Consider the following 22,519-nt stretch of genomic DNA (forward strand, 5'->3'; position numbering starts at 1 on the left):
AATGTCGCAAACGGGCTGTAGCGATGATTTTCCTCACGCGATGCCGGCGATGTGTTGAATCCTTGCAGAAAGGAAGAATGATGCGCTGGGCCTGTTGTGTGTGTGATCCTGTTGCAATGAAAGAAAATGGCGCTCTGTGAGGGAGCAACGCTCCGGGCGTGATGCGAGGAAAATGGCGGACGCATGGCGCCCGCACTGCGATGCAATGATCTGGGGATAGCGAGCACTCGAAAGCACGCAAACGTGTGATGCGATGATCTCCGGGTGTTAGCGAGCACTTTGTGGCCCACAAGCGTGCAATGCAATGGTTTCAGGTTGTGAGCGCTCGGCGGCAGCTGCTCAGTGATTTTTCTGGCGCTCTTCAGCTGCGGCGGCTCGCAAATGGGCGTTAGCGACGATTTCAGCACTCTCCTCTCTGGAGTAGAACTAGAGGCCCTGGAACTCACAGGGGCCTCACCTTCAGATAGAAATCCTCGCAGGAAGGAATCAGGAGGCTGGTGGGGGAGTCAGATGTGCCTGTGACTCCAGCAGGAAGCTAGCTCTCTTCTAGCCCTTGGGTGATTACTTTAGCAAAATAAAAGTCTCTCAAAAGTCATTTTCCCTCTTCTTCCAAGTCCAGGGGAAACTACTGCAGGCCAATCCAAGAAATAGCACACAAGCACAAGGACAGTCCTCTCCTGCAGAGTCCTTCAGTGAAACGTACAGAGGTTCTTCTTGACATCCAGGAGCAATACCAAATACAGGTGTTTGGGCACAGATATTTATACCCCAAAAGTCTTTGTTCTCAAAAGTATCTAGTCACTGAACCCAGCCAGAACCAGTTCTGCTCAGGCCTGGAGCACTTTGTTTACCAGGCTGCATCCTTCCTTTCTGAAAGAGGGGGTCTGCCATCAGACACACAGTAGGAGATGGAGCCAGCATTCACCTTGCCAGGCACAGCCCTATTCAGGTCAAGGAGCTACCCCTCCCCTGTACTCAATGCAGATCTCTCTATTCAACCCAGGTCTGACTCAGCCTGCCTTGCCCCTCTAAACCCAGACAGCCAATACACTGGAAGGCTTAGTCAAGAAAATACCTACTTTCCAAAAGTGGTATTTTAAAAACACACAATATTAAAATCAACTTTGCTAAAAGATGTATTTTATTATTCTGAGCTCAGGCATACTAAACTCGAATTTCTACCATGTTCCCTGAGTCAGTTAGGACTATAAGATGTAATAGCCAGACTGCCCATTCTAACCTATGGAGAACAGGTAGCCTTGCAGCAGTGAAATACAAAATGGAGGATAATTCACTACCAGGACATGCTACACATATCAAGCCATGTCCTGCCTTACACACAAAATGCACCTACCATAGGGGCGACTGACATGATGCCAAGGCAAGGTTCAGGGGCTGGGAAGTGTGGGCACTTCACAGTCAAGATGGCAGTTCTGGCATGCACACAGACACTGCAGTGGCAGGTCTGAGGTACCATTTACAAGCTGCTTCTGTGGGTGGCGCAAGCCAGCGCTGCTGGCCCACCAGCAGCATTTGGGTTACCAGCCCTGGGCACACACAGGCAACACTACTAGTGACTAAAAGGTAACCCAAATAAGCCAATCAGGGATATACCAATTCACATTTACATTTACACAGGGAGCATTCGCGCTGTGGCACTGAATGGCAGTGGCACAGCGCCCAGAGCATCTAATAAAAATGGCTACCTCTGCTCTACTGTAAACCACTGATTCAAGGCTTAATCACTAGACGCCTCGATTATGGTAACACACTTCTCGCTGATGCAAAGGAAGGCACACTAACTAAACTGCAGACACTCCAAAATGCAGCAGCCAGATTGACTCTCGACCTACCCCCACGCACTCCCTCTGCCCCGTGCCTGAAGAAACTGCACTGGCTTCCAGTCAGAAAGCGCATAAGGTTCAAGATCTGTTGCCTAGTGCACAAATCATTAAATGGACAAGGCCCGCAATATTTAAAAAACAAACTTCAGGAATATTGCCCGGAAAGAACATTGCGCTCTTCAAACAAAAATCTCCTAAAAATACCAAGAGTTCGTACTGTCAGAAATGGAGATAGGAGTTTCTCGAAGGTGGGCCCTATGGCATGGAACTCCCTGCCTATGGCTTTAAGATCAAATCAGAATCATAAAATCTTCCGGAGAGAACTCAAAACATTACTATTCAAGGCAACGGCATAACAACCCTTCTCTCTCGCATTTCCCATACCCTCTGCCAGCGCTGTGAGACCTAATGGTGAAATGTGCGCTTTACAAAAATAAATACATACATACATACATACAAGCAAAAACAGAGGAGAGAACAGCGAAACATGGAAGGGAGACCCACGCAAATGGTGCCAGGTCTAACAGCGATGGCTTGGCTAAGGAATTCCGTGCTTTAACACTGATGCCTGGAATCAGGAAGCAGTATAGTGTCATGCGGTAGCTGACTGCTCCCTTTGCAACAACCCATACAATTTACATCTCAAGATATATAGGGTCTGGTAAGGGGATACTTAGATTGACAGACTCAACCTGGTGTCTAAATAGCTTGCTTATCAATTGGAAATTACACAGTGTAAGGGCATTGTGGAGGAGTTGGTGTCCCACTGCATGTATGTAGCTCATTATACTATATTATTGTTATGGAATGTTAAAAGTGCCTTTGCGTGGGAGGTATGGAAGGTCGATTGCCTCTGCTCCAGATAATGGGCTCCTGTTCTAATGGTATGATGCTTGATGTGCCCTGGAAATCAGGCACTATGCATATACCTATACTCTGTAACCAGTCTTCTATATATTACAAACTGAAAGCTGCACACTGTTGGTGAGTATGTTATGTTATTATTTTTTCCCTTTTATGTTTCCTGTCTACATATCTCTAAATAAAATCTTTCAAAAATGTTTTTTATCATGGATGACTTCTCTCCCTCTGTAAGAGGTGTGCAGAGTTTTGCGCTTTTTTCCAAGCTATTTTGTGATTCAGTACAATGGATGCCACACTAAAGGGGGTAACATGTCCAAAGACTTGAATGAAAGTACGATGGCTGGTGTATCCACATCAAACAAACTTTGGCAGTGCAAAGCAAAATTGGGTAAATCTATTATGACAGAGGACTAAAGCACCTAACTGTCTTTTCTTAAGGGACACCCTTCAATATCTGGACTGGCTGCCTTTTTCACAGGGTTGCCATGCAGCCATGTCGATAATTCTCATGGTCACAACAGAAGCATGTTCTTTGGATTTCAGTGGTTCCGTTTTTAAGCTAGCCATCCAAGGTGTTAGGGTTACAGATCAGTATACCCTGAAAAGTAATTCAAACATTACATTTCCTGTGGAGCGACAGCCAGAATAGACATCAAAAGTCGCTTATGGATTTTTTAATGCACATGCGTCATAAGTTGTTTAATTCTGGAACTTAACTGGTTAGTTGTTCTGCACGGCATTGAAGATCCACTTTTGGAGTTCTTCAGTACTAGGTATAGTTTAAAACATGGCTATTAAATGTTGTGGTTTGTACAATATACATATATTTGAAGCTTTGAAATGTGTGATGTCTGCTTCCTTAGTTACTAAGCTATAGGATATAGTGTAGACAACTATATTGTATTCCAGATATCCTATGGCATCAGATGGATTTTCCACCCTGAAGGGGTTTGTTGAGTCTCTACAACTTTGTTTACTTTTGCGTGCTAAAACATCTCACAATATTTATTCCTAGATTTGTGGCAGATATCTAACTGTGAAAAGCCTAAACAATTTGAGATCAAACTTACCTGACAAACAAGTTATTTTACTGCTCAATTTAATCCTGTTTATGTTTCAAAGAAGATAAATAAATGTCCAAGTATTACTTTTGTGAAATAGTTTTACGTTCTCATACAGCATCTATTTATTCCTAGCCCTCTCAGATGCCTCCTTCAACAGCACAAGTATTAATGTACGAACGATAACAATGGTAAGTTTTTAACTGATGGGCATATTTACAGGGATGGTGGCACAGAGCAGTACAGCAGCCCAGCGCCACAGGGAAAGGGCAGAAATGCACCGTATTTATCCAATACAGTGCATTTCTGTCAATTTCCCCCTGTGCTGGTGCCGTTTAAGAAACCTAGCGCCAACCCAGGCACACATGCACCAAGGAGCTAGGGTACTTGCATTACAGGCAGGATTGTTTTTGTGTCGGAGGGGGCATCTTTCTGCACAAAAACAATCCATTGAGTTGCTTTCTTCTTTCTGTGTGCTGCAGAATTAATTGAAAGAAGAAAAAAGTGAGAAATAAAAATGTTTCTACTCGTCACTCCTCACTTGGGGAGGCGTGAGATTTTTACGCATTCCCAGGAATACAAGTCCCTGTAAATCTCAGAATGCATCAAAAAGGGAAACAGAATTAACCATGTGGACTAAGTCACACATGCTGCTTCCATGCAAGTGGGATGAATGGGTAAAGTTGCCTCCAAAGGAGTTTGTTAAAGAACCTGAGTTGATAATTTATAGCTATTGTGTCAGGTAACTCAATTAGCCTGAATGAAGTTAATTCGTTGGCAATTCAGTATACAAGTATGAAATCAGGACTAACTAGACAGGACAAGACAAAACAAATGGAATAAAACAATTTCAAACAAAGACTATTAAGCATGTGTATAAGCAAAAAATAGATTTTATCAAAATTTTGGTAATCAAGGGAAATTACAATACAGAGGTAATGTGTAAAACAGGAATACAGGAAGAGAAATCAGAGATAAATCAAAAATCACTGTGATGCCTGTAGAACACCTATCCAAACAGATGTAGATAATTTTGCTTTGGATAAGGTTGGGGGTCGACGTTTCGGTCTTTATGGGTGACTCGTTAAGACCATCATCAGGACAAGGGTAAATTAATATTGTAGCTCCCTTAAAGCGACACGATTCTTTTCTTATGTAGAGAGGTTATAGTGCAATCAATCCAAAGAGATGATTATCTCTGTTGCCTCTAGGGCAACAAACAGAAAACGAAATATGTTGATGTCCCACTTATCCAGGTAAGGGATGCTTTGACGTCTTTGTGAGTTGAAGATCTGAAAAAATAAAAATAGTCAAAGCGGCATCTAGTTGGTTTAGCTCCGCTTAGTTCCGTGAGAGTCTGTTTATATCCCAGAGGGTCGCTAAACACGGGGAAAGTCGGCGTGTACCGGAGTAGCCTCTTGAATTACGTAGGCGAAGAACAATCTGTATGAATCTTGAAGGTTCCCGAACGCGTGGAATCTCAGCCGTCACTGCGCATAATCCATGCAAGTGGAACACTGCTTGTCTTATCCAAGCATATGCATGGTTAAGGCAGTCAGCAGGCAGTGGTCTAGTTGCAGAGTCCGGATGGGAAGGCGGAGGAACAGGAAGGATCTGAAGAGGAAGAACCATGCTGCAGCTTGGTAAGTAGGACTTGGGGAGGGGGGGCTGATTTTTTGGGGAAGGGGATCATTTCAGGGGTAGTTTTAGGACTCAGGGTGTGGGGCTGGGGTTGGGTAGTGTTTTAGGATGGGGTCGTTTAAGGGCTCAGGGCTGGGGTTGGGACGGTTTTTGGGCTGAGGGCCATTTAATCTGTTCATCACCACCCCCTTTTGTAAATCGATTTTGGCCACTATAGGTGTGGCAGGGTATACTCAGACATGAGTCCCTTTCTCACTGCTCCATCAGGATTAAGCAAGCCGGGCCGAAGACGGCTGAAATGCCAGAAACCGGTCCCCGGTAGCTTGTTTCCTTCCCAGTGTAAGAATTGGCTTTTGTAGTTTGGTTTGCCCTGTTCCCATCATGCACTGGGACAGGAACAGACTAATTTGCATACAGCCAGGTTCTGAAACTGGGATGGTGCAGTGAGCTAAAAAACGGTGTTGGATCTAGCCCTGATCTCTTGACTGGGTGAGAGTATTCTGTTTAATTCAGAGACTCTGTCCCTCACCACCCCTTGTTGTAATCCATTTATTATCAAACACAAAATAAATATGGTTGAATACCAATAAAATAAATATGCTTAAATACAGACAGAAATGTTTAAAAAACATACATAAAACTGGATGCCCTATTTATTCTTCAGTCATTTGCATATTAGTTTGTGCTTGTATAATTAAATGTTATGCATTTCTTTAACAAAAGATAAAAGGCACATTTTCTATCCCGCTGTTAAGATGTAATTGAGGATATATTTTTCTGATGTTTTTTCGATTGCTTTAGAAACAATATGAGCCACTTAGAATTTAATTTTGGTTTCTTTCTGCTTTCCAATTTGCTGTGCTTTGAAACTATTTTCAAATAATTACTTAATATTTAATGCATAAAAACTACACTGGAGTTATTACCAGCATACTTGTCAACCATATGTATTTGAGTCTATATGCCTATTTAATTTAGTATCTATTATGTTTGTAGACCCACGCATGTTTGTGAGACTTGAGTCAGGACCAATTGAGAAAATTATTTGTTTTTTATGAATCATTCTCAATTGCAACCCACTTTCAAGTTTGATGCCCATCATGCAACTCATTTTAAAGGATCATAATGTCTTTTTTTTACTAAAGATTCTAATTCTTATAAAGATGCATTTCATTTGCTCCACGTGGAATTGTAACATGCACTGGTGAGACCAGCAGAATGTTATATAGCTGCTCCCTCTCGTTTGTCCAGGTATGATGATTATTTAATTGACTGATCATAGGAACCGAATAGAATACTTATGAAACAAATTACAATGGAGGCAAAGAATCTGCTACTATGTTGTAAACATGGTCATGGACAATTATCTGTATCTTCTTTATTTTCAGGCTGCCTTTTCAAGAAGCCAGATGAAAGATTAGCTGGTCAACTGATTCTGAAAGCCAGTTTTGTCTGCAATTTCATAGCAACTCGAACTGCTGGTTGGCTCATTTTCTTTCAAAGAGAGAAATATTAGGAATGTGCCATTTTTGCAAGGTCAGAGTAGAAATGATGGCATGTGAAGAGGTGGTGTAGCAGCTAAAAGATGTGGGACTTGCCTGTCCATCTAATTATTAACAGCAACAGAAGACCCTTTTACAGCTTTAACAATCGTCAATGTGATAGTAGTGGCCTACCTGAGTGCAACAATGACTGTCATCTGGTTTGCTCTTGTTTTCTGGAAAACTCATCAACCTTATCCGACGACCGTAGTATATCATTTAACTGGAAGATGGTGTACTAGTATTAGTATGCGTTGCTTTGTGACAACTGCCGAGCTACTGGCACGCACCGTTCTTTCATCTCCAGCACGCGATCTGTCATGCACTTACTAGAAATTTACTGCAGGTTCAACCCCTCTACTTTATTACTGTTGTTGCAGTGTGAAGCAGTGCGTAAAATTCAATGATTGTATGCTTACTCTCCTTACTCCTCTAACTGTACTGGTCCCTTTACAATTGGACAGTCTGAAGAACTTCCATTTTCCACAGGGGAAATGATCCTCTGATGAATATTTCTCTGCTGATAGGAGGAGTGGAAATTAGGGTGACCAAGTCTACGTTAACTGTGCAATGAGGACCATTATTTGATGGGCAACTTACAGGTTTGAAATCATATTTAGATAGACAACGTCAAAACAATGCTGTAAAAATAAAGAATAGCAACTGGAGACCCAACCTCCTAAACAAGCGAAGTCGAGTTAGAATTGTGCGAACCAAGAACTCAGCAACTGCAAAACAAAACCTGACGTTCTGATAGGGCTCGCTGAGTCACTCTACAATGCATTTAATCATTAATCACAGTCAAAATGGAAAAATCAACAGGACTTAATAATAGGCTCAGACAAATTTAGATAAATTAGGTTATTGCATTTGGGAATCAAAATTCTTCAGAAAGAACAGGTTCTTAAGGACTTCGCTCAAGAATATCACATCTTGCATTAAAGTACCTTGGGGCAGATTTATGATGCATTTGCGCCTCTTTGCGCCGCAATTGCGTCACTTTATTTGACGCAACGGTGGCACAAACAATGCGCCCTATTTACAACGTGACGCATCTAGGAGATGTAGGTCTTGACGCAGCATTGTGAAGATGGGGCACCCCGGAGCCTTCCTGGAGCTGCGTCGCACTTGCGACGCAACTCCAGCAATGCGCCACCTTTCCGGCACAGATGCGTCACGCATCTGTGCCGTTTTTGCACCATGGTGCACCGCATTATAAATGCGGCGCACCATGGGTGGTGGAGCTGTGGCGCACTGTGGCGCACATTAACTGGCGCATCCCTGGGGATGCGCCAGTTAACATAAATCTGCCCCCTAGCATTTAGGCAAATAAAATTTTGAAAAATTGAAAGGTTCAGCAAAGAAGGTCTCAGCCCATCAACTGCTCAGTCCATTAGCTACTGATAGTACAATTGAGAAAAGTAAAGATCGATCAGCATAGCTCCTGGATCTCAAGTAGGAAAAATTAGACTGGCAGTTGCTATCCCTCCTTTGGGGGTTCTTCTTTCATAGAACTTTAGCCAAGTCCAGTGCGAGTCCTCATAGGCCTAACTTGGTAGAGAAGAAATACAAAGTTGCGACTTATATCCATAGCTGAAATTCTATTCCCACAGAAATATTTCACTGTGAATGTTGTAGAAGCATTAAAGACTGTCAGGGTGTAGAAGGGCACAGGACACAATATGTGACATTTTACTTGCAAAGAATGATCCATTGTATTAAATAAGGGGAAAGGTCAGCATTAGAAAAACAACATTTTGTGAAGGCCTTTAAGTTACCATTGTACGTTTAAATGAAATGAGCTCTGACTGTACTTCAAAAATAATTACATTTAATATTTTCAAATGAAGAATGTATACATTTCAGGCAATATTATTACAAAAAATAACAAATGTTGGAAATACCCTACTACCACAAACTTTTACAATATTAATATAAATGCATGTTTTTAATTTTCATTCTACTAAAGTAATTTTTCATATTTCATAAACAGTCTCTAGTATCAATGTGCAAAATCTCAAGCCTCTACTTAATTGCTACACATTTTTTGCACCAACTTTTTTAACTGGTGCATTCTCAAAGAAAAGCATAAAAATCTCTAGGCCACTTCACATAGTATTAAAATTCTCATCAATGTACATCTATAAGGAACATATGCGTTAGAATTCATCACAACGCATTTACGTGTAACATTATCTGATGACTGTGTTTTTTCATCTCACATTTTAAAGCACACTTTGATGGTGCCAATTTCACACGGTGCAACGAATACTTTCAGCCTGTCACATCTTCTGTGTATACTTGTGTTGTGTATTATGATTTTTTTTTTAATCCTGCCGCATCAGTGTCTTTGGAATTTGTACAACAGTAGGGTTTTGTGGTAATTATTATCAACAGAAAGCAGTTAGTGTTCCTGCAAAAACAGTGACTACATTAATCGAGACTTAACAGCCGTGACCAGCTTGTCTCACATTGAAAGCTGTTGTTTTCGCAACGTCATTAAGCATCGCCATCTTTTAGGATGGCTGTATGCACCAACGATAATGAACAGCAGGCAGCCCTACCACGCTTAAAATTAGTTAGGAGGAGAATAGCACAGTCCGCTTATCCGACGTCAGAAAGTCGCGTCGCCAGCACAGGACTACTCGAGCAAGCGCGCGAGAGCTGGAGGCCGCGCTCGAGCTTCGGCAAGCGCAGGCGCGCGAGCATTAGACCCAGGGAGGCTTCACTATACTGCACGCGCAGGCGCGCGAGACAAGACTCGCCTTTGGCGCTGTCGCGAGGCGGAGTGCACGGTGGGCGTGCCCGCTGCGTCATGCACTGCGGGGCCTGGTTGCTTTATTGACCGGGGTGCGCGATTTCCCTTTTCAACAAGGAATAATAAAGCAGTTTACATTTACTTAAACACTGGGAGTACTTCGGCTGAAAATGTGCATCTTTAGCGTTCTATTTATGAAAACAGAACCTACACGCCAATAAAACTTGTTAGCACCCCTGTGGTGTGTTACTTGCCCTCCTCCCTCCCCCTTTGTGCTGTGTCCCGTGCTTGCGCGTCCTACACCGCGCATGCACAGAGAGGAAAGCTCGTGCCAGATAGATCAGAGAGACGTGCACGAACCGAACCCCCGAAAACGTATGAGCGCCCCAAAATAAGAATTAGGTCCAGTGCACCACCCGTCTGAGCCACTTCTAACTGCCTAGCGCTCCACCGGAGGTAAGGTGCCGCCCTATATTAAGGAGGGGGGCTGACGATGGAACCGGCACGCGCCCGTCTCTGCTGAGGGCCGGCGCGCTCTCGCGGACGCATCGGGAGGAGAGTGCATGGTGGCAGCCGCCTCTTCCTGTTCAGGGCCGTTCCATCGCCGCCGCGCAGCGCGAGAATGGGGAGCGGACTGTGCATGACTCGGGCATCTGCAGTCGCCGCGGCTTCTCGTGCCTGTGCCCCAAGCGCGAGGCCGTTTGATCGGGAACCATAGCGCGAGCACACAGACTGATCTCCTTCCAGCGCTCTCTCGAGGGTGGGGTGGCCGCGCAGTTCCCCCATTTTGGATCACGATACATTAGGACTGTCCTATTTTTTTTTAATCAAAATTATTCTGCGAGTTTGAATGCGTGTGTTCTACGCGTGTGTACAGTAGGACTGTCCTAATGTATTTTTTATTCAAAATATTTTGTGAGTTGGAATGCGTGTGTTTTACGCGTGTGTACACCAGGACTGTCCTAATTTATTTTTTAATCAAAATAATTTTGCGAACTTAAATACGTGTGTTCTACGCGTGTTACTGTTAGCCCAATGACGTTTAATTTTAATGATTTAGTGGAAAGAGGCAATCCGAGCAGTTTATTGTGTCACTTTTCTCGATTACATATGTACGTAAATAAAACTCGTTTTTTTGGTAGAGGGAGGAAATTACATAAACAAATGCATCACCGTCTGAATGCTGAAATAGGGTGCAGGCTTCATGGGACTTTTTATTCATTTTCAGATAGATAAAACGAGTACATTGAAACAGATTGAACGAAACATAACAGTCTTACCTGTTAGCAAAGCGGCAAATGTAAAAGTGGAGTAGGGAGGTGTGAGTAACACACACATTGTTATATTAGAACAGAAGAAGGTAGATGTACATATGGAGCTTGGTAGCTGGCATGTTTCGCACATGCAACTTATTTTGGCTGGTATTGGCGAGGTATCAAAGTTTAGTGCTAGAATGCTCAGTGGCAGTGTAGACTTTTTTGGGGACTTGGATAGCAAGTAGGCAGCGGTGGATAAATGTCTCTGTTGCCATTTTAAGTATCACTCGGGATTCAATTATATTTGGGTTTATGTTGTGTTCGATCCCCCCGAGGAGGTTTATAAGCACCATTTATGATGGGTAGCATTCTAATACATGGCTACAATGGCTTATGTCAATGGAGCCAAGTGGATGAACGAAGGTAGAGATGTGACCGGTTGTCATAAACTGGGCCTCTAGAAGTATGGAGCATGGTTGAGTAAATATGCGGACCCCCTCCCCCAAATATGCGGTCTAATGAGGCACATTTTGTGATAGTATGACATCATTATTTTGTCATTTTGAAACTCAACTGTGTGGGCATTGTTTGCATCAAATTAGTACCAGTTTAATACATAAATATATCAATAAGCAACTGAAAGGTGACCAGTCAACCTCTGCAAAGGACCTTACACTATGTGGCAACATGTGTTGCTGTGCTTTTAATAACTTTTCAACTTTTTGAGCTACAAACAATTAAAAAAAAAACACCTGCTGATTGTGTGGCAGTTGATGTATTATGTGTCAGATGCGCAAATCTACAGAAATTCGAAAATAGCCGCAAGAGCACAGTCCCATAATAACTGTGGCCTGGTCTTAATACATTAGCCTTGCGTGGTTCAGTGTTTTCTGATCCCTACACAAACTCCTGTTTGAACAGGGACCGAAATTCTGGGTTTCGTGTTATGAAACACCCTGTAATTACTGGGTGCATTAAGTACCTCACCCTTCATTACATTTCATCAGTATAAGCCTCTTAAATTTAACAGGAAAAAAGTGTACAAAATGTAGAGTATTATGCATTTATTGGTGTTTTAAGCATAACAATTCACATGTTCTCCAAAAGCTCAGAATAGAGGTTATTTATCGACCCAGATACATAACGGTGCCTGGGGGTGTCGTTATTTAGGAGGTACGATAAACACCATCTTGCTTCTGTCGAACTCAGAATCATGGCCTTAGTGTACGTACCCTCGTTTGTTTTTAATTTGAGTAGCAATGGTAGAGTAATATTATTAAAAAGGTATAAATAATTGGCTATAATAGCACACAATGATAGGACATTTTTGGAAGCAGTCCTGCTTAGAAACAATATGGTGAAGGATGGTGCCTTTTCCATCAGTAGGTTTACCACAGGGTTGCACAAAATCAATGGCTTAGAGGAAAGATGCTCGTTCAGATGTGGTGGAGCCAAGGATTTGTTCCAATTGTTATTGAAATTCCCTGGAAGGATAGTGCCAAATGGGAGCAAGAGGTCGGAGGTGATTAGTTCAGTAAGTTTGTTTAAGAAAGTAGGAACTTTATATGATAGAAGGGAGGAAAGACATGGTCTTGCTAGCATGTGGATACCTACCAGTTTTAGATTGTTCTAAATCATACAGCTTAAACCCTTAATGGTGCAGACTTGCATCATCTTTTGTGTATGTTGTATGGACCACATATTAGGGTCATTTCGAGCAATCCATAAAAATGGAATTACACAACCAGCCTGGCTAACTACTGTGGAGAATCCTCCCAATAGTAACAGTAAAATCATGACGGATTGGTATTATTCAATCACCAGAGCGTCAGACTTCTAATATACTCTGATGAACCTCTGTGGACTTAGAGGAGCATTCATTATGCTATCCACCACAGAAGGTACCAGAAAATGAACACAGGTGTGATAAGAATATACTCATAGGAATGTGCAATATACAACATTTACTGCATATTATTTGTGGATCGAAAGTGGAGTGATAAAGAGGCAATCGTTATCGACCCAGCCATGTTAGGTGTGTGAGAAGCTCTCCTGAGTGTGGCCACTAGGTACTGTTAGGAACACATTATTAGAACCCTTCATTGCTGGAACTGTATTTTGTATGTTCACTATTGGGATAACTTCTAGGAGTTGATAGGGGACCCTATGTTGAAGCAAAACCGGTGTTCCTTTATGGATCATCAGTGTCTACAAATCTTTCTGTACAGTGCAAGAAAATCCACCGATACGTGTGGCAGTATGCTTCTTTGCTTAGCTAAGTGAATTTTAGTTTTTATAGAGCACCTACTATTATATCCAGAAATGTCTTAATGGTTGTAAGGTCCGGATCAGAAGTAGTTGCAGGTCTAGGGAGTACGATGGCCCAACGATATTGAAGGTGATTTCTGTTATCAACTTAATGGTATTGAGAGAGCAGCAAGACACAGATGCTCCCGACCCCCCCACCACCCTCTGATCACTTTTCTCTGTAGATAAATATATATTCCTTTGCAGTGTCTAAACTTAATGCCTTTCCGCATTTTAATGATCACTTACCCCCGGGCTGCAACCAGCATCTTAATTAGGGCTCCCGGTTTTATGGTATTTTTTTTTTTTTTTGCCATTTCCGTCTGTATTTATCCATATTTATTTTTTGGGCATTTTATCTGTATTTATCCACATTTATTTTTCCCACAAGTAAAAGACGACATTGCAGCTAGTATTTTTCCACATTTATGTAAAATGACAATGCACACATGCACTTGTTTGTTATTGGTCAACACAATACATTAAACTGAAAACTTTGCCATTCGCAGAATGTCCCAAATACGCCTAAAAGTGCTATCAAAAGCCATTTGTCTCAGAGCCTTGCAGTTTCTGCATAGGTAGAGAGTGCCACATCCTCTCCTACACTGAACACCATACTGCCCCACTGAGAGAAACGCACACTGCCTTAATTTACAACCCAATTGTGCTGCGCTATAAACACCTGGAAGCAACTCAATTCAAATTATGCACTAGACAAGAGTAATATGCTGCCGGAAAAAGCATTTCTGCATGTGCCCAGCACTGCTTTCTAAACTGCATGTTATCAAACATCATTGCAAGGCCCACAGTGCAGATATTGGAGCAGGAGGGGAGAGGAGCAGGCCGAGTTCACGCAGTGACAGCGCTGCACTTCCTTCCAGAGCTGGGGCGTTGGGGGTGCACCGAAAACGTAAGCAAAAAAAAACCCTTGGACATGAAAGGCAATAAGTCAATGAGAGCTGTGAACAGGGCTGATTTTACTGTCTCTCCGATTTAAGTCTACAAACATGTCAAGTTGAATTGTTAAAAGTGTGATTGATGCAGTATCACACTAGAAGGGAGACGAGTGGGAGGATCTAGCACCAGGCCCGACTGGAGCAAGCCCCAATTCATTGTTCACATTCAAACATTCTTAAATATACAGCGAATGGAAATACCCTTTATCATTCAAATATAATCCTGCTCCGATTTAAAAATAAGTCACGCTATTGGGCATCATAGTTTTGGACTGAGCCTTTTCTAACATTGAAATCTATATTTTTTCACTACTCTCCCCTTACATACATTGCATTGAAGGCAGTGACAAAAATACAGTTAGTGGGCATTTGTTAACGCTTTATTTATTTGGACTGCACAAAAGTTGTTATAGTAACATGCACATGATGTGCCCTAGTTCATGCTGATAATTTGTCTCAACTCTAAATCACCATCCTGTAATTCTGCTCTGATGTCTCAATACATCCTCACTCATTCATATTGCCTCTTAATGTAGCCTCTTGCCCAGCAGAAGAATTTCAAAGGAGTAAGAGCACAAAAACCATGTTCGGATCCTGCTGGGCCCTACAGTACGCCTTTCTCTAAAACTGCCTAGTCTTCACTGTATGACTTTATACATTTACATCAGCTCTGAAGCTTGGATTAGTGTCTACTGTTATAATTACTAATCTCAGTCTTGATCTCCTAGTCCAGACTGAGACAAATCTACAACTCTTCACATTACATTATGAATTTACTTCTCCCCGATTAATCTATTAGCTACAAACCAGAGGGAAGATGTGATGTAGGAGTTGCAGTTATCTATAAGAAGTATATTCAGTGCAAAAACATCCAATGACTTCTGTTCTTCTTTTAAATCAATGCCTCCGATTTTTACTCCTAGAGATGAAATCATTAAATGTGCTCCCCATCAGATTAAATTTGATCTACCAGTTTAATGGTGAGAGTGTAACTTTTATTGAGCAATGCTTGGAGCGTTGCACAAATCAGCGAATAGTTTCTAATTCATACATATTCGTAGGAATTTCAAGCTTCACCAAGATGACTCTTAACTACAATGCTTTAACCCCTTCCATGCTGATGACAGAACGGTTCCGTCATCAGCATCGGTTGAGCTGTGCTGATGACGGAACCGTTCCGTCATGACTCCGCCCGCGCAAGGCGGAGTCAGCACAGGCGGAAAATACGCCCCGCACGGAAGGGGTTAAGTTTATTCACCTCTTTCTTATTAGTCAATTTGGTTGTGCAACATTGCTTCAGATATGCCCTCTCCAAAGGCTCTACTGTTGTTTAAGTCATCTATAAAGTGCACTTGCTCACTATTGAAGACCTTCTGCAGACGTATTGATTTGACCACTATGAGGCACATTTGTCATTTGTTTATGCTAGCTACATGACTTCCACAGAAGATAATCTGGTTTTGTGATCAAAAACATATCACTCCGTCTCTCAAAGAAGGGGGACTAGAGGGCTATTTAAAGAGGTCCAGTAACCAAGCCCTATTGGCTCAATAATATCCAAAAGCGGGTGCTGTTCCACTATTGGTGGGGCCTGAGCAGTAGGGGTACACCATCCATCAAAGGGCGATGGTGGTAACGGTGTGATAGTAGGAGTAGTTAGGAATCACAGGGGATCCCGCTTTTGCGGAACTAGGATCCTCACACACCCAGCAAGCTAGGGTTCATGCTTCATCATCTGGGCCTGCTTCTCGTTGGGCCGGTGCTGCAATACCCAAAGAGCACCCGCGAAGGGGCTCTTTGTCGGAGATCTTTTGTTCCTTTGCCGTTTGATGAAGTGGGGGTGTGTGGCCCGTGAAAGTGTAGATGTAGTGAGTGTGTTAAAAAAGGTTGGATATTCCGAAGGATAATTTTATTCAAGTTTGTTATCCGCCTTATTAAAAATGTGTGAAGAGTGGCAGCTCCCCTGATGTGAGGGTTCAGTTGAAGCTATGCTCATCTCTCTGTGGCCAACATGTTTCTTGGCTCATGGTTAAAAATACTGTGGCAATTCATCAGGACCTTAGAGAACACTATCTTGAGACTCTCCAGTAGTGTTGTTTGAGGACCTCCCTGTAGCTGGAGTGTCTCCTCAGCCGGTGCGGCGAGTCAAAAGGACACCTCGGAGGATGGTGTCCTGTCCGTCGCAGGATCACGGCGATTCACCTACCCTCTGCGTAGGGTTCTGTTTTTCTAAATTGGCGTGAACTTATTAATGTGGTGTGTTATTACTTTATTATTGTTTGTGTGCTGCATAAGTACTTTAAACATTGACTCAAAGTTAAGCCTGACTGCTTTGTGCCAAACTACCAGAGGGTTAAGCACAATTTAATTTAGTGACTTTTTGTAGTTCACCTTGACAAGGATTGTGGTTGTTGCCTGATTGGGGCTTCCAGCAACCAATTAGCCAATTTCTTATATCACTTCTTAACCTATTGGATAAACCTTGTGGAAGTATCACGGGAGGAAGGTGTTTTTCCCAGCAGGATTTAACCAGTCTTGCCCATGCTGAAGAAACCCTTTGCTCATACTGGTGATCTTATGAATCCCAAGTCTTCCTTTGCTCACAAATGTTATTGACAATTGTGTAGCTTCTCATTTAAATAACATAACTATGACAAAAGCGTGTAGTATCATTTCAGTTGGCTTTAAAAACATATTGCTGTTTTCTACAAGTTGTTGTAGAAGTGATCTGTATTCTTGATATGATCGGTATTCTTGATAGTGGAAATTCTGTTATGCTTGCTTTGTTTTACCTGTCATTTCACCCATATTAATAGCATTGTCTTTAATGGAGTTGTTTGTAACTGGTTCGTATCATATTAGATCAGATCAGAATTGACAACTGCTTTTCCAATTCTATTAACTTGCTGAAGTAAGTACCGAAAGGCTCAACATAGGCTTCTGCGCTCCCTGGTCTTAATTTCTAATCACTTGGAGTAATTGTTACGAAATTACAGTTCTTGTGCCACCAATAAACTGATATAATAATGCACAGTTTTATCTCAAGATCTCTTTACCAAACTTTACGCTTTTCCCATATTGATTGGATAACATTCCAGCACTTGAAGCTCCATCTTGTAAAAAAATAAACATCTTAACTTGTCCTTCATATTCCAAAGTATTTGTTCTCCTTTGGATTGCTTGCAATAACATTCTTGAATGTTATCCAGTGAGCATCAATATCTTTAAATTGCTGGCTGTTACTTTGGATAAAAGGCAGAATCTTACATTAATGGTATGACCAAGAGCGTTTGTTTCCACTTGTGACCGTTGTGTGGACCTGAGAGATCATCACAGAAGAATCCCTCAAGACCATAGTACATAGTACCTTTCTCTTTATAGCAAGACCTATTTTGCCAGCTCTCAAAAAACAAGCCTCCTCGATAGCTGACCTCAGAGCTGAGTCTGCGGCGTTGCATGTTGCTGCTCATTTTGCCACTAAAATCCAAAATGTGATTATATCCCCCACACCATCCTACATATATCGAGTGGGTTCCCATGGAGACCAGATTTTTTTTTAAAACGACATGTACTATTGTAAAGTCTTACATCTAGATACCTGCTTTTTCTGTCCAACAAACTGAAAATGTTTGCAAGACCACAGGCATTACGATAATCTGAAACTCTTCTGTTAGAGCCATCGTCCTTTAAGAGCGACTTCTTGCTTAGTCTTTTTGTGGAAGTGCAAAATCCCACACCTCAGAGGTAACACATACAAAAACGCTACATACTTGCTCTTCTACTTTTCACGGGTTTGCAATCATGTTTCTTCGTTGTGACTGTTACTCATGTAACTCTGTTTTTCAATTATAAGCTGATCTAAAGCTCCAAGGCAATGTTGACACTATCCATATACAACAGTAAATAATTAAACAAAGAAATAATAGGTTCAATATTCACAGGGAAAACAGAGCCAGGGTATTAAGTAAAACTAACTTTACTTGTAAGGAGTTGCTGGGTGGCAAGAAGGGTTAACCAATTAAAGAAAAGTCTGCCTTTTGAGTTTTTGGCAAGCAGAGAGTTAAGAAAATGGTAGGCCTCCTCACAAAGTCTATATTTCACGATTTTGTGTGGCAAACTTTCAGCAATGAGAAATGCATTTGTCGATACTTTCAGTACAAATGTGTTGTTAAGGAGCCTACTCCGTGATCATGATTAGCTGCTTGCCATGATCAGGTCCTTTGTGCACAGGAAGGTATTCTCCTTCCCTAGATTATGTGACTGTATGACAGCTGTGTTTCCTGTTAGGTTTTTGATTCTGGTAGTAGCTAGACGCTTACGAAATAAATTAAAGCCATAACATTTTTAGTAGCTGTGTCTCTCCATTGCAAAGTTCAACTTATTTATCTATATGCTGTCATTCTTCTCTCTTCATTCCTTTGTCTTCCTTCTGTAGGCCATCCCCCATTAACTGCCTCAAGTCGTCCTTTTCTTCTCTTGCTCTCTCCCTTACCATACTCCCTATCTACTGCTGTCCAACTTTCCCTACGCATATTATCCTCTACCATTTTGTTCTCCGCACACTTAATTTTCTGTCTTCCGCTAGCCATTTTTTTTTCTCTTTCCAATCAAGAGTTTCCTGATTTTCTTCTCATACACTATATCTATCCAGCCTTTGCAATCTGATGCTCTTTCACATGGGGCTATAATTATCAATTCTGTACAAATCTGCCCAACTATTCAGTAAGCAAACGTATCACATCTTCCAAGTCACATGAGGATCTCAAGTTGCAGCAGATCCTTTCCTGTTTTTTTTCTTCTTAGTATGGCATTTTCGTGTTTGTAAGCCGCTTAAAAATGTAGGTAAAAAAGTATTACATTGAAAAGAAAACTGAAAAGAAAACAGTTGCTATGGAGAGGTCACTCAAGTGTGGTTTGTGGGAGTTTGATGATGGTTAGTTATGCTATCTTAAGCATTTTTATAGTGCTCAGACCACCGACTCAGTTTTAAAAAACGATTCTGAAGGGCCAAAATTAAATGAAAAATGCGGATTTTTACTTGTTTATTGAAAGAAGGAAAAAACATATAAACGTTCCTTCTCAGGAATGGCGCCCAGGATCTGGAACTCACTCCCCCCTGAAACCAGGCTCATCTCCTCCAACAAACTTTTTAAGAAAGAAGTAAAAGCGATTCTCATGGCTAAATACACATGATCTACTATTCGGTATTGCTCAAGAATCCGCTCTCACTACCTGCCCGACCCCTTGGACTATGTGTATTACCTGTATTACTGACTTAGTTTATTGTATACGTTCCCTCTTTATATTTCTCTATATTATTGACACACCTGTCTGACTCTGCATACTGTACCTACACCACCTCAACTATTCCTACTCTTGTATTACTGATCCACCTGTATGACTTTGCACCCTGTACTCACCTACCTCAACTATTCCTACCTTTATGCTATCTCCAAAAGCATTTTGAGAACGCTTAAACAAGTAAATGCTCCTTCTTTTTGTACTTTTATACTATTGGCGCACCTGTTAACTATGCACCTTGTACCTACACTACCTCTATTTTGACCTACCTCTGGTATTGTGACATACCTATGTAACTATGCACCGAACTATGTACCGAACTACCTCAACTATTACATACTATTATTCTATCACCCCCTTGTCTTGTAAAGCGCTCTGATATCTGTAAAGATCTTGTTCGCGCTATATAAAACTTTTCAAATAAATAAAATAAATAAAAGAGAGCACTTTACAGGTTATTTTCAGTTCAAATGAAGGAATGCCTCGAAGTTTGAGTAAGGACTGAAGAAGAGCGTCCCCCGAGGTTTGCCTTTATGAAGAGAAGAATGTAGATAATACTAAGTGATCCGCATGTGCAAATCTGAGGGATTTCCAACTAGAGTTCTGTACACGGTGCAGGTGCGCAAGACAATAAAGAAGGTATTAGAAAGATTAGGAGTCAGTACAGCCAAATTCGGGTGGCGTGCCTAAATTTAGTAGCACTCGCCACCTGTCTTGCTGAGAATTTGGCGGAGGTTTATACATGCTTTTTTCTCTACTTACCTCAAGGGTGATGGTCTAATCTATCCTTCATCTAATTAATTTTGAAACCTTAGAACTGTGTACTTGAGAGGTTAGTTATGACTTGAATAGTACAGGCAGAGACTATTGTAGAGGAGTGTTTTGGAAGCTGTGAAGAAAAGTACATTTTGATACCCAAATTATTGTCCATACTACCAGGCTTGGAACAGGGACCGTTTGCGGCCAGTGTGAGGGGTTATAGAGGTCCTTGTTCCTTCCAACAACGAGGCTCAATGTTGTGTTGGAATGAAGTTTGATCCAACCCCTTCCTCTCGACTCTTTGACACATATTATACACTGATGTAGGCTATAAAGTTGTTGCTCTTGCAGTCAAAAATGCTGTAAATTAGAGGACAAGTGACTGGTTAAGGGTAGCTGATGGACCAAAATTATTTTTAAATAGCTAGGCAGTGGAATTGGGCCCAATGGGAATCCATAGGAGGGGTGAAAAGCCTTGAAGTTAAATTGAAGCAGGGAAACTATTTTCATGCGACCTGACAGAAAATGCCCTAATTAGCTGGGTCTCTTAAGCTCAACCTCGTGAAGTGTGTCAGAGGTCAACAATAAGAGTGTCAGATTTTGCAAATTGATCTTTAAAAATCAGTGGATTGACCCTGTTGTAATTGTTGCCCACATGTAAAGCTCCCGTCACGTTCACTGGCCTATGTGTTGAAGCCAGGCGCAAACTTCTATAGAATTTTTCAGGTGTTTGGCTGTCACATTTCCCTATAAACATGCTTTGTAGCTTTGCGCAGTTGTTTTCACAGCAGATGATAGGAAAAAAAGATTGGATGGTCGTTCACTGGATCAGCTGGGTGTAGATTGTTATCAGAAGAGATATATCTGCTTACCTAAAGGTTTTAAGAACGACCACTTGCTCAGATAAACTGCTCTCAAAGGGAGGAGACGATATAACAGAGCCTGATTGGTTAAGCAGACTCACTGGACATGGATCCAGCTGAGGACCAGATTTAATGGAGGGATTTGTGCACATACGGTCAGATTCTCTCATAGGCAAGTGTTTGTGTGGTTGGAAAGATGGAGTAGAGCAAGTGATCAGTGGTGGCTTTTGTCCTTCGTATCCAGTTTCGATCCTGATATTCTTTAGCTGTGAAGAAAATAGCTACACAGACCTGCACACTGTACTGCAGAAGGAACTATTTGATGTCTAACTCTTAGAGTGCCTGACATATCAGAGTGGAGAAGCCATTGTATTGCAGCATGCAACAACTTCATGTAGGAATCGATGGGTGCTTCCACTAAACATCCAGAGTTTAGGGGGATTCACCTCCTTTTGTTAGGGCAAAAACTAGCAGACATTGCAGCTGTCTGGTTTGCTTCCGACTTCCTGTGGGCATTCTGAAAGCTTCCCAGGGAATGCATTTCGCCCATTGCTTACTGTCAGCTTTGTGGTTTCTGTTTGCTGACTTTATTTGCTTTAGACTGTCTAGCTTGAGTTCATCCCTCCCGTGAGCGTTTATTGTTTACTGTATCCTTCCGCATACTTGTTTTCTGTAAATAGGCCTTTAAATTTTGGCCTTATCTTGTCACATTTGCTGTGCATTCAAAGACAGAGGTCTTTGAATTCACACCAAATGTCAACAGGCACTCTCTTCTGAGCGAGTTTGGTGTTTACTTTTCTTTTGTCTGACTTCAAAGTGAAGAATTTATGTGCCAATACTGCTGAATACCAATCTGAGAAGAGATGTTGCAGGATGTCAGTTTTTCTAGCTTTCAACAAAATTAACTGCTCCGATGTTTCAGAATATAGCACAATTAGGAAAGTACGAGGGAAGCACATTATTTTGTAATTCTGAAGTGTGGTTGAAACAAATATTTGAATATGATCAAAACACATCAATACGCTAGCTGATGCCATTTGCACACATTATCTTTTGTGCGCAGTAAAACTGTATGTCAGTGCAAATACAATGGTCATCTGAATTGAAAATTTGTCGTCTGAAATGGCAATTCGATAACACACCATGCAGACTTCACACTGCACTCTACAACACTCTTCTCGACTACACAAAACAACCTCCATTGTATGACACTCTATGACATGCCACTCCACGCCCCTCCAATCTAAGACACTAGGACACATCACACCATACTACTCTACGCAACACTCTCCATGACCCAACACGCCATGCTACGCCATTCTATGCCTTTCCACTCCACACCACTTACCCCACTCAGTCTACCCCTAT

At 41.7% G+C, this 22,519-nt stretch overlaps 1 protein-coding gene across 2 annotated transcripts in view; it reads left to right on the plus strand.

Annotated features, from left to right (window-relative positions):
* Positions 1 to 10,017: 10,017 nt before the first annotated feature.
* Positions 10,018 to 22,519, plus strand: part of ZBTB14 (zinc finger and BTB domain containing 14) — an 83,381-nt gene continuing 70,879 nt past the window's right edge. For both annotated transcript variants that reach the window (XM_086965510.1, XM_086965509.1), the window contains exon 1: positions 10,018 to 10,165. The gene's annotated coding sequence lies outside the window, so the exon portion shown is untranslated. The remainder of the gene's footprint in view (positions 10,166 to 22,519) is intronic.

This window comes from Lissotriton vulgaris, chromosome 4_1, assembly GCF_964263255.1.
Source record: "Lissotriton vulgaris chromosome 4_1, aLisVul1.2, whole genome shotgun sequence".
Taxonomy (NCBI): domain Eukaryota; kingdom Metazoa; phylum Chordata; class Amphibia; order Caudata; family Salamandridae; genus Lissotriton; species Lissotriton vulgaris.